This window comes from Octodon degus, unplaced genomic scaffold (assembly GCF_000260255.1).
Source record: "Octodon degus isolate 3935 unplaced genomic scaffold, OctDeg1.0 scaffold00152, whole genome shotgun sequence".
In the NCBI taxonomy this organism is placed as follows: domain Eukaryota; kingdom Metazoa; phylum Chordata; class Mammalia; order Rodentia; family Octodontidae; genus Octodon; species Octodon degus.
Window position 1 is genome coordinate 1,709,834 of NW_004524728.1, and position 11,124 is coordinate 1,720,957.

Below are 11,124 nucleotides of genomic sequence, written 5' to 3' on the forward strand. Positions count from 1 at the left end.
TAGTTCTATATACATTTCCATTGTTTTACTTGGGGCTTAATTTAAACTTTAATGTAAAAGAACAATTTATCAGGCATATGCATAGGCTTCTTCTCTGGAGTTACTACCTATTAAAAAAATTGGCAAGTAACTACCACCAATAAAATATTCTGAAGCTGCCTCTAAACTTAACAGTGTAGGAGTACTGAAGGAAATAATTGTATCTTTTTTTTTTTGCCTATGACTATGCTTTTAAAGATGTGTTTAACTGTCACATTAGAAAGTCCATATACAATACAAAAATATCAAACAAACAGCTTACAATACACAGATTTAAGAGTCTATGTGATGAGAAATTCAATAAATTGGGTTTGAAGATGCATTTTCTTTCATTTTCAGTACCTACAATATGCTTCTCTGGTCAACATGTGTACACTTAAAATAAACCCCATTAACTGTTCTAGTAAATTCTGTAATGAATTCAAGTTGGATTTAACAACAGTAACATAAACACATAGACAAAGTAACATAATATGTATCCTACTATTTTTCATCTTAGTACAATATTAAATTTTTTTCTTTTTGGCATTTATACTTTTTAAAAAATAAAAACCAGCCAAATACTTAAGCAGTATGTACATTTAAATTTTTGGTGGTGGTCTGATTTTAAAAGAAACAGAGTCCTCATGATTTACCTCAAGTTCTGGTGGAAATGTTAACAGGAACTAGCTAATAAACTAGAACTAAAAGAAGCATCTTCAAAATACTAATTTACTTTGGTAGCAAATAGCTGTTCTTTGGAGACTGATGAAGGTACACAAGACTATTAAGGTGAAATGGGCTATGTTAAATACTCGATACTTCACATAAATTTTTTTTAAGAAATCACTTTCTGTAGAAGAGCTAGGCATCTGTGTTCACTGACAGCAATGCAGTACCTAATATACTGCCATTTAAAACAAAATAAATCCCAGAGGAAAAAAATGCTGTTTAATTTCCTCTGGGTTTACTTCCACTCAATAGCCAAGCAATGTCTTCTTTCTGATATGACATCCTCCCTTTTCTCCAAGGCTGTTCCTGGGAGCCAGTTTTGGGAGCAAGGGAGTTAATTTAGGAGTAACTGCTTGCAGTTTTACACAGACAGTAATCTTTTTCCTCCCTCTTAATGTGCTAATAGTTGTGTCTAAAAAATATGCAATTCTTAAAAAGGTACCATTTCTGATTTCTTTTATTATCTGTAACGTTTGGAAACTAACTGCATAAAAACTACAAAATTAGCCAATGTCTTAAAATTTGTATGTAAAACATAAATTACATTTAATTTCAAACTCTCACTTATTAGTGTGCCACTCAGTTGTAAAAAGAAAAATGAAAAAGCAAAAGCAAAAGCGGCTCCAGAGATAGTCTTATACCATTCTTTAAAAAAAAAGAAACTCTTCCTTTTAACTTTACACCCACCCCACACCAAAATTCAAAACACAACATTTAATTGGTCATGGACATTTCCAAGATGAGATTTTACATTTCGTTCCCACAGCTTGTGGTTATCAGAAAAGCCATGCTTTCCTTTATTGCAAGAGTTCCTCCAGCTGATGTTGGTGTATCCCTTCCAATAGTCTTCATCCTCGTCATTGCATCTGGAGGCATTTCCTCTGGTTCACTGTCTTCGTCTTCACTAAAAGCTGCTGCTGCTGAAAGGGTTTTTGGAGCAAGAGTGGGCACAGTTTCTTTAGGCTTGACTGATCCAAGTTTGATGGATATAGCTGATGCTTTCTTGGTGGTCTGACTACCTATGGCAAATCCAAACTTGGAGATCTTTGTAGGCTTTGTTGGGAGGTCTGCGGATTCTTCTTCAGCTGATCTCTTCTCAGCGCTGCGATGGGAACTTCTCCCTCCATGGCCGGAAGAAGCAGTCTTACTTTTCACAGGTTTTTCTGCTTCTTCTTTGGGTCCTCCGGCGGCTCCAGCTCTCTTGAGGTCTCAGGCTTCTCTCCTGCCGTTCGGTCAGCCATTTTCCAGGCCGCAGCCCCCCTGCAGCCACGCCAAGGACATTCTCCTTAACTACTGATAATTATGGTATAATTATGTTATAGAAGAAAGAGTTTCTCCCTATGCTTTTGAGTTTAATAGCTGAGTTCATGCGATAAAATGACAGAAGACAAATTTAAAGTGTTTCTAATTTTTTTTAATTTTATTTTTCAGAGTAAAAACAAAAGCAAAAACAAATAGCAGATGCAAAGAGAAACAAGGTAACATACAACAGTACATATGTTACAAAAGAACAGCAAATTAACAATGATTGTTATAGTACCTATCTTTATCATCAAATCAAAATTTTTATTACTCTTTGTTATCTTTAAAAGAAAAAAGAAAATTAAAGCACCTGCTTAGGCAGGAACCAAGGTTCGATCCCCAAGCATGCTGTGCCAGCCCCACCCCCAGGGCACACTGAGTGGGCATGGTGACTGCGCACCTGGAATCCCAGCACTAGGCAGGCTGAAAAAGGAGAATCACTACAGGTCTGATCTGTGTAGTGAGACCCTGTAAAACCCTGTGCTATAATAAAAAAATAAAATCTATTTTTTTAAAAAAGAAAAAAGAGTGGGGAAAAAGTGAACACCCCAAAATATGTTGAGATCTGAGACTTTATGTACCTGATCTATGCCTTGTGTCTAGCAGTCCCCTCCAAAGCCTCATGCAGTCACAGGTGGTGATTTTCAGAGGCGGCTGGATCTAGAGTGTGTGATGCTGGGATTGATTCATGGTGCAGTGCTAGGATCAAGGGGGATTGAGTGTGAGTGCTGCCCACATAAGTAGCCTGGGTAAGGTATAAGGGGCAGAAAGACACTGTTAAGGTCTTTTGTTGCTTTGTCTACCTTTTACCAGCCATGAGCTATTTCCTGTCTGCAATGCCTATCTGCCATCTGTGCTAGCTTGGAGCCAGCTGATTATGGACTGAAACCTCTACAAGCTGAACTAAATAAACCTTTCCCATTTTAACTTAGTATGTTGAGTATTTTGTTTCACCAATATTTTGGTGTATTCACTTGTTTATCTTTGGCTATTTCATAGGTGTAATGACAAATATTGGGGGGCTATGCCTTTTTCCTCCTAAATTGTGTGCTGGCAACTTATCTCATGAACTCAGCTACTAAACTGAGAAGCATAGAAAGTAACTTAAACATGATTAACAGAGGAAACAGATATAAACTCTCAGGGGAAAGTGTATGAGTCTTAGGAAAAAATGAGGAGCCCCTAGAAAAACACATGTGAGAAAACATCAATGTATTATAGAAGTTTTCTATTGTACAGAGTCTACCTTTAAGTGTCCACTCCAATAATAGGAGATGATTGCTGGTTAATAAAAATCCTTGGAGGGATTTAAAGACCATTGAAAGGGTTTTTTTTTTTTTCCTAACCATCTGTGTTTAAACAGATGGAGAAGTTCAGAAAAAGCTTTGCCCTGTGCTTGCTGGGTTTTTAAGTGCCTTCTGCTCAAAATAACATATCAAAAAGGGGCACAAATTTGGGAGTGTCATATCCCAGTGCCAAAACAAAGAGAAAAATGCACAAAAAAATCAAAATTTCTGGTCTTTCAGATTAGAAAACAATGATAAATCAAATTTCTATTAATGCATTTTTACATTTACTTGCTGATTTCCTAATGTGTCAGACACTGAAGGAATATCAAAGTCCTCGGATATTGTCCTTGCTCCCAAAGGTCATAGTCTACTGGGGAAGGTAGAAGGATAAACAAATAATTACACTGTAGGGTAAATAAGCAGAGGCTAGACATATGGCTCAGAGGCAGCCTGGAAGCAAGTTCAGTAGTAGTAGTGTATTTCCTTCGTAAAGAAATTCTAGGGCATTTTGATTATGTTTCACTGAGCTTCAGAAAGGTATACTTAACCAGTCATTAATACGGTATTTAATTGGTAGGAGTCAGCCACTGTTCTAAGCATTCTACAATTATAAATCAAATTAATCCAGTGAGATACTACCCTTATCATCCCCATTTTGAGACTGGAAAACTGAATCTCTATGAGGTTAAAAAAGTATTATTCAGACCACATGATTTGAAATAGGCATTCTGCTTCAGGTTCATGCTTTTACTACAGTTATGTATGCTGCCGTAAAGAGTTCGAGTTTTGACCAAATAATTTTCTAAGAATGTATTTCTTGAACTACATGATGTGTACAGATTGCTGGGGATTATATGCAATGGTCCAGGGACCCCACTTGAGTTCCAAGTTTAGTATCTAGGTAGTTCTTGCTTCTTGCTTAAACATAATGTACTCATTCATAGATTTTTTTTTCCTCACTCCATATCTTCTTCTGTACTTGTGGGGAAAACATGTAGATGTTACATTTTCTCTTCACCTGGTGAGTGTCTGTCATTCCAAGCAGTAGCCTCTGCATCTACACAGCTCTGGGCTAACTATGTTAACAGAAAATGCAGACTGAGGGGAAAGCAGTCCACAAGGAGTTGAGGGATCCAGCACAGGTCAGGAAATCAAGAAGAAAGAAGGAATTCTGGCAACACATACACTCATGCCTCTTAAGAAACTCAATATCTTCTGGGCCCCAAAACAGACATTCCATGAAAACTGTGTGTCTTAGTCCACCAAACATTACTATGAGTAGTAATGTTTATGAGGTCTGTGGAAATATCTATGGTTCTTCACTGGTATGTTCCCCTTCCCCATTTACAATACTGATTCTCCTTTGACTCACAAAATGTCTTTCTCACAACACTTCATTTGTTTTACAAATTTTGGCCATTTGAAAACTCAATAAACAATTGTAAAAGTATCTCACCTTTTACTAGGTAGTTTCCCTTTTTCTGGAGTGATGCAAGATTCATCCATAGTTATTAAACCCAAAACCTCTAACATGTTGGCAAAGAGAAGTCATGTCTCCTGAGAACTTTGTGGATGACTGACTCTAAGAACCTGGTGCACAATGATAAGTTGTTTCACAATTCAAGGAAAACTCAAAAAATGTAAATTAAAGAACATACTCCCAACTCAAGGCAACATTATTGCTATTTTAAAGGATTGCCTTATAATTGTGCAAAATGCTTTGTGATGATAATAGCTAAGATCTTCAGAGTGTTCTCTCAGAGATAATCATCATCCTGAGCTCTTTGCACTTATGCAATACCATGCATCTGATTATTTGACCCTCTGATGCACCTGATCATTTCCAGTCCTCTAAGTAGGAATACATGTTCTTCGCTCCCAGTCACAGTGTTATTATTGTTCAATTATTAAATGTGTGAGGGGAGGCACAGAGAGGTGAAGCAAGTTGCCAGCTGTCACACAGTTTGTAAACTTGAACATCAGAGTTTGAACCAGGGAGTTGGATCCAGAGCCAGCCTCAGTCATGTTTTGCTGCCTCTCAAGAGTAAAATATGCCAGAAAATAGCCCTTATCAAAAGGAGAAAATAGATCTCATTGGGGTTTTTTCCTCATCACCTTAAACATAATAAAAGTAGAACAGATTCATCCAAAAGTTTTACAAGTCAGCAACAGAACATGAACCTACTTTCTTGTCAAGCCCAGTAAGAGTAGAGCAGCACATCCTGGTCACAGCCTGACCTGACTGGAAAGAGCTTGGAGGAGGACTGCTCTGGACCAGAAAACTGGACGAGGCGTCCCATGGCCAAGCAGCAGCCCCGAGGGAACCAGAAGCAGGTAGTTTTGAGGGTCCACCAAAGGCAGCTGTCAAGCCATAGGCACTGAGGAGTATATTGTCAGTTTTCCACTACTAGGACAAAATATCTGATTTAATCAACAGTTAAGAAGGAAAGGTGTGTTTTGGATTACTTTTCAGACATTTGGGGGCATGGTTGCTTGGATCCATTGCTTTTGGGCTTGTGACAAGAAAGAACATGATGGTGGATGGTACTGGTAATGCAAACTCGAGAGGAAGGCTCTGGGGTCCTGATACCCATTTCAAAGGCATCCCATTAGTGACATAGTTTCCTTTTACAAGATCCTACTTTGTAAGGATTGTACCACTTTCCAACAGTGACACTGGGAAACAAGCCTTCATGGAGCTTCAGGGGACAGTCTAGGCTCAGAATCTTAACAGAAAGTTTAGACGACCTGCATTTAAATCCTCTTCCCTCCCCCACTTCTTCCTTTTCTCTCTTCCTCTCTCCCTTCCTAACAAATTTGTTTGACTTCCCACTTCTTTCCATGAGAGTAAATAACAGGTTGGGTGAGGGGAAAGTCTTGCCCAACCCTAAAATCATAATTCTTGAAACAAACTACCTTCTCCATAGGCCCAAATTGCAAGATCTATCAATAAAATTATACCAATATGTGAAATGTCATTTACTTCCTCCAAGTGTCACCACCCATTGAAGATCTCTGCAGATCCTTAGGGATTTCCTTCCTGGTTGTACCATGTGTTACTCTCTGGGTCCCCAAATGGGGAACTTAGTGTTAGGTACACTACAAATGTTTGTGACACATATTGATTTGGGGTGGTCATTAATCATGAACTGGAAGCTTTTAGAGCAAAGGGATATCAATTCCTATTCTGCCTAGAGAACAATAAAATCAAGATGTAATGCCATCTTCTTCTCTGGCCAAGTGCTTCCTTAAGGACTCCTCTTTCTGTCTTTACTGCTCACCATTGATCTGATTCCTTTCATTTTCTGAGGAGCAGCACCCACCCTGTTCCCTTCTAGGACTTGGTTGGCAAAAATCTGCTCCGTCCTTTCTTTCTCCTGTTTCCCTGCACTTTTGCCACTACAAGAGGTGAATATCCCCATCCTCACACAGTGTGCATATGGGTACATATGGAGTGTGTACATGTGTGAGAACCTGTGCGTGTGCCTCTGGGGTCTGTGAGTGTGTGTTATATATGTATGTACATGTGTGACTTTCCAATATATGCATTGTGTATGTCTGTGTGGTATGTATACATGTATATGTGCATATGCATGACTATGTATATATGTGTATGTATGTGTGCGGTACACACATTTCTATGGTATGTGCATGAATGTGTGTTACATCGTGGTGTGTGCATGTGTGTCTGTGTATGTGTGGAATGTTCTCAGCCCCAGAGTCTCAGAAATAGAAAGGACTTAGAGTCCTGATATAATGATGCATAACTTTATTTTAGAAAGTGTGTCTTAAGTATTGTGTGTGTAGAATATGTTCTGGTTTAATGATTACCCCTTTGTGGTATTTTTCTTAGTAATGGATTTAGGAATCTATAATACTCATTCAAATTGTCATGTACACCAATGTTTTCCCCCTAAGAGGCAGAAACATTGTTTTTAAATTGAATATTGAGATAAGATCTCATTTCTTACCCAACATATCAAGGTCTTGTCCCTTTCTAGAAAAGAGATTTCTAGAATCTTTCAACTACCAAAAACAGACATTAGCCAGATTGTTTTTAAATAAACAGCATTAAAGAAAATGCATCCACCAATTGGGTTATTCACTAAAATAATGTCACTTTCTCATTAAAATAATGCTGCTCACCGTTTATTGTTATTCTCTCATCTTTTCAAGTAAATATCCTTTAGCTTATTCTCAGAAAGCATGAAAAGAAGACTGTTCCCTTAAACTGCAAGTGCAATTTCTCATTATCTTAATAGCAATCATCTGCGGATCCTAACCGCTGGAGAGGTCCATGTGGAAAGCAGCTGTTCCAGTTTCCTAATGAGCTGGAGAAACCATATGTCTTTTTAACCATTTAGTTGTTCAGGACAAATGAGCACAAAAATGAATTTTCTCCCTTTCTTCAACTCATCCAGACTGAACTGGCAACAAATCTGAAATTCATTTTTCAGGGCCATTACAGGATACTTGTACAGTATTCCCAAATGCAGTCTAGACTGCCATTAGTTTTACAGGAAAGAAATGTTTCTATCACATGGTTCTTATCAAGAAAATTAAATGGAAGGATTGATAACTGGTGGCTAATATTCTAATATTCTCTTACAAGCCAGCTTCTAAATGGGTCACATTATTCTCCATTTCATTGGAAACTGAAAATAGATGTTATATCAGTAATGTTTATGAAAAATAGCAAATTATCTGGAACTAACTGGGGAGGAGGTGATCTATTTCTTTGTAAATTAAGTCTCCACAAGAGCCAACCAGTAAGTTCTTAATTCTGATGAGGGCGTTATAATAGCTCATGGATTCCGAGCACCTCTGTTCTGACCCGAGAACATGATATGCAGAAACACTACAGGGCAAAGTAAAATAACTACTTAGTATCAGAGCTACTAGTTCAACAGTTAAAATTCTGTTTCAAGTTAACACATTTCATGACATTTTTCTCTGAATAAAGATAGAGTGCAGAACAAAAGTAGCCTTAATTACTTTTGTAATTTATCTCCTTTAAAATTTTCTAGGTTTTGTCTTTAGTAAGCCTCAGTGAAAATGAAAGCCAATGAATTAAAACAGAAAAACAAACCAGAGAAAGTAAACTGTGCCCCCAAATTCTGCCCCACTTTCAGTAAACCTGGCCTGGAGAAGGCAGTGGCCTAGAGCAGTGTCCTGATCCAGCAGCAGGCTCTGGCATTGTCCACTACCACAGAGGACAGGAAGGATGGACTCAGCTGCAGCTATGACCACTGTCAAAGTAGACAGAGGAGGTAAAGAGACAAGAAGAGGGTTCAAGAGCCTGTCCCCTTTGGGCTCAATGGGGCGCACACTCATTTCATTTCTTCCCAAATCTGGGGAAGCGCCAAGGGCACTCAGTCTAGAGCCAGCCCAGAAGAGTGACTTTGAACACAGTCAGATTCTTCAGAGCCAACTGTCTTCAACCCCCGGCCACCCGCCATGGCCTAAGTATATCACAGGTTGTATTTCCTGTACTGCAGGCTTGAGAAGGGCTGAGAGAAAAAGGACTGTGTCCAGAGCACACTAAATCAAGCTCTGACTTAGAACCACCTTTTTCCTATCTCCTGCTTGCTGCTAAGAACCATTTTGAAAAACAAGAAAATGAACAGCTGGAAGGCTAAGCAGTTAAGGCCTCTCTCTCTCTCTCTCTCTCTCTCTCTCTCTCTCTCTCTCTCTCTGTCCACCTGTTCTCCTACATCTCAGCTCAAGGACATACAGGGAGACTAGGGGCCTGCTAAATTAGTAGCTAGTGGCAGTCCCTTGATAAATTAAAAAGAAATGAATTAGTATCATTTCTCTGTGAGGTGAGGCCGGAAGCACCGCTGTGGCAGAGTTAACTTAGGATGACCTAGTTATTATTATAATAAAGGACTGAATTGGGTGAGATTCCTCCTGGAATTCTTAAAATTAGAAGATAGTATAGTAATGGTAACCCACATATAAACAAGAGCTAGCGTTTTTCGAGCACTAGTTCTCTGGCAGACACTGTGCTAAGCTATTTACAAACATGATCTCATTTAGCCTTGATTATTATCTTCATTTTAAAAATTGTGAAACAGAAGCCTGGAGAAGTGAAGTAACTTACCAGATGTGACACAGCTGGAAAACAGCAGAATCAGCTTTGTAGTCTGCACTCAGAACCCACTTTTAACTGCTATTTTAGAACTAGGATAAGAAAGACATTTATCAAGTTATGCTGTGGTCAAGAGCTTGTAATACACACAAGACCATTTGAAGACCAGGTCAAAAGATATTATAATAGCCCTAAAACCCCAAAGGTTTTGTTCATCTTTTGCTTCACAGAAATGGACTGGGACTCAGAAACATAAAAAGAAAGAAAGGCTATGGAGGAAGGGTGGTATTATCAGGGGGATTAGAAGAGAAAGAGGCAAATATAATACTCTGTGTTTTATCATTATCAGATATGGTCTCAAGTAAAACTGCTCCTTCCCAAATGACCCAAATTCCAAATAAGTAAGTCAATCCAAAGAAATCCACACAACCAGCTTCACTGCTTTACATCCTCACTTTTCTGGCTTTACAAACTGCAAGGTGTAATGAAGAAGGAATTAGAAAAGGAAAATCTATGAGGTGTTCCTTTCAGAATTCAAAACATGTGCATAGGAAAGTCCATTTGGATTTCTGACTTCTTGCTAGAGCAAACAAGTCTGGATCTTTGGCTTATAGGAAACTTAGGAAAATTGCAGACACATATTAGGAACAAGTAGCAGCCTTATATTAAAATTAATCAAATTTTAACTGAGAAAAAATACCCCATTTTATTTAAGTGAAAAGGCCTATTTTTGAGAAGGATAAGTTTTTCCCTCTATTCGTGTCACTTTTGTAGTTGTTGAATCTTGGGTTGTCACATCTGAGGAGTCCTAAGATTGAGGGCCATTTCAAGTAAACAGGTTTTAAATGCAGGTAACAGGGGTTCACTGTACTGAGAACATGGAACTCACCACACACATGCCATGCATTTGAAACATTCAACTTCCCGCTTCCTCTGCAGAACAACTCTTTAGTTTGTGTAGCAGTACTTGGACTAAAACATTTTGCAGCACTTGTACCAAATCTGACAGTTTTATTACAAATTATAAAATTAGAAAACCACAGGCATAGACTTGACAGGATTCTAACTTTAGTTCAGCGTTTGATCATTTTCAGTTTGCTACAGGCCCTTATTGTTACACATTGAAATACAGGTGTAGAAATAGAAACACGCAGGGTTAAAGGTACTTCTCGGTGACCCCTTTGTCAAAGAGAAAGTTCAACATTGGAAATTTATCCCATGTACTTTCCTTTAATTATGTACTGTGGCTTTCACTGACTTAAGAGAGACCACTGGTCTACAAAACTTCAATCTCTGCTCTATGACCTGTCTGGTAATCTTCTCTAGACCATTTCTTAAGTCATTAATAACAGGGCCTCATAAAATCTGTGCTTTAGAGGAACTTAACTGGGTTCAGTCAACATCAACATAAATAGTATTATATTTCTAAAAGCACATGACAGATTCAAAATATTTATTAAATCCTAGTATAGTGATTCACGCCTATAATCCCAGCACTCAAGAGGAGGAGGCAGGATGATCTCTGCAGGTATAAGGCTGGTTTGAAATACCTAGAGAGATCCTTAATATTCAATTTCTATAAAGATATAGCAACAACAGATGTGTTTTGTTAAATCCATTCTGTAGGCTAAGCACTCTTCAAGTGATGGAGTGCTGGACACAGTGGCTCCTAAAATACTTCTAGATAAACTG

The 11,124-nt window shown here is 38.3% G+C and overlaps 1 pseudogene; it reads right to left on the reverse strand.

The window, feature by feature from the left end:
* Positions 1-1,450: 1,450 nt before the first annotated feature.
* On the reverse strand, positions 1,451-1,991 carry LOC101577648 (annotated as a pseudogene).
* Positions 1,992-11,124: the final 9,133 nt, after the last annotated feature.